The sequence below is a fragment of the Arachis duranensis genome, chromosome 7, assembly GCF_000817695.3.
Source record: "Arachis duranensis cultivar V14167 chromosome 7, aradu.V14167.gnm2.J7QH, whole genome shotgun sequence".
NCBI lineage: Eukaryota > Viridiplantae > Streptophyta > Magnoliopsida > Fabales > Fabaceae > Arachis > Arachis duranensis.
In genome coordinates, this window is record NC_029778.3 from 26,243,799 (window position 1) to 26,246,223 (window position 2,425).

Consider the following 2,425-nt stretch of genomic DNA (forward strand, 5'->3'; position numbering starts at 1 on the left):
GACACATATTTACGAAGATTGGGAAGAGTCATATAATAAGTTACCGCGATGGGTACCGGGTGTGCAGATCACGATACCAGGTAGTGCTGCAGTGTTGAGGATGAGTCCTGTGGGAGTTGGTGGGCAAGTCGATGAGTCATCAGCTTATTTTCATAGGCTTTTTTTGGACATTTCCATCATGTATCGAAGACTTCTAGCATTATAAGCTGTTGGTTAGTATCGACGGGACCCACTTGTACAGAAAATGATGAAGTACACTGCTCGTTGCAATTGCTTAGGACGGCAATTTCAATATTATTCCTGTTTCATTCACACTTGTGGAAGGTGAGAATGCAGAGTCGTGGTCATTCTTTCTATCTCATCTTTGGCAACAGGTAACACCTCAGCTGGCTATTCTAGTCATATTGGATAGGCAAAACGGGAACAAGGCTACTAGGATCTGGACTACAATGAACGAGGCTGACCTGAACAGACCCAAAAGATGTGGGCTTTGCAAATAGTGTGGCCACACACATAGCCATGTAGGAGGTGTCCACAGGGAGGCGTCAACATTGGTTCTACTTCCGCCAGTAATATGTAGGGTTGTGTTTATTTAGTGTAATGTTTTGTCGGATTTACTTTGATGATGGTGTCCGTTGTAAGGTTTATTGTTCTTTGCATTCTCACATGACAGATAATTGAATTTCATCATCTAGTTTTCGGGTATGTTACGGATTTTTTACTGGTGTTATAAGATAGCAGTATAATACATTATGAAATAGTCATATAACATACATATGCTTCTAAATAATATGATATACATGTGCCTCTAAATAGAATAAAATACATATACTATAAATATGTTGTTTCTCAGCAAGATATAACTAGCATCAAGATAAATTTGCATACATAAGAAATATAAAAAATAGATAATAAAAATATAATGAAAAGATGAACATACATTTCATACTAACAATGAAAAAACCAGAAAAGAAAACATGATATTGGTGCAATTCTAAATGATATAACATAACATATGATAAGTGACGGACCCAGAAAAATTTAGCAGTGAGGGCAAAATGTAATAAAAATTAGGTATAGATATTTTTTTGACTTCTCACGATACTCAACAATTTAAGGACTAATCCGTCATAAATTTAAATTTCATTTAAGAGTTTGCAATGAGTTGCTACACATACGAGACAGAATTCGAATCCCAATACTTACTTAAGCGAACGACTAAGTTGATCACTTGATTATTCTAAATTAGTTTAGAGATATTTAAAATTTTAAATTAGAACTATCTATACATATTGATAAGAACTAGAAATATACACACAATTACTTATTATAATATTTAAAATAATAAAAATATAATTACACACAGTATAATATTCAAAATAACAGAAAAAAATTATAGATGATATATTTTTTTATCTTAAATGATTTTTAAAAAATTACTAATAATTTAAGTTGTATTTAATTAAAAAATTAAGTTTCAATTTAATTATCAATTAATAAACTAATATAACAAAGTTAATTATTACTATTTTTTGAGTTTATTTATTTATTTTTATATTAAATCAAATTTAACAATATAATTATATGTGTTAAGTTTAACAAAATATCTATTTAACATAAAATATGAAAAAATTATTTATATTTTATTTTGTAATAAACATAATATAACAAGTAGTATATACATAAGTATTAATTTTTTTAAAAAAAAATTGTGGGGGGCAAATGTCCCCTCTTTATTGAGTGTGGATCCGTCCCTGCATGTGACACTAACAACATGAAAGATATAACATGAACTGAGTAATGCCATAAACCCCAATCAAAAGAGATGTAATCCTATAAAGCAACGGCGGGAGTGTCTGATCCGCCGTGCTCTCTGGGCCAGAGGGACCTGATCCTCGTCTTCATCCCTGTCATGCTCTATTTCGTCTGGTATGTATTCATGTGATGTCGAAGGACCCATTTTGTCCGAAGGAGGTGCCCCGCCCAATGCAAATGTGTCTCCACATGTCCAGTAGGAGGTTTATTCAGATTCATATCTAGGTGTGTTTGGGGTCCACCTACCTAAGATTTGCGTCGTGCCAGGTCATACTCCTGCATGATCACGCTAATCTTCTCAATGAAGCGTGACCCTCCAAACTTCGCGTCAAGGTCCTCACTGCCAAGCAGGTCCAATAGCATCTCACCTGAGCTAATGTACGTCTGACTCTCGTGCACTGTCGTCCTATGAATTTGCCAACTCTATAAGGTAGGAGAAAACCACTGATCGCTACTTCTGCCATCCTTCGACATCAAAAAATTGATGTTGAGTGAGGTTAGCAGCCGATGTTGTACTCCTCCAAGATGTGGTAGCACCCGATTCACTTGATGTCACTCTATGACAACAAAATAGATCAATGCCGTCACAGACCTCCAAAATGCCATGGGT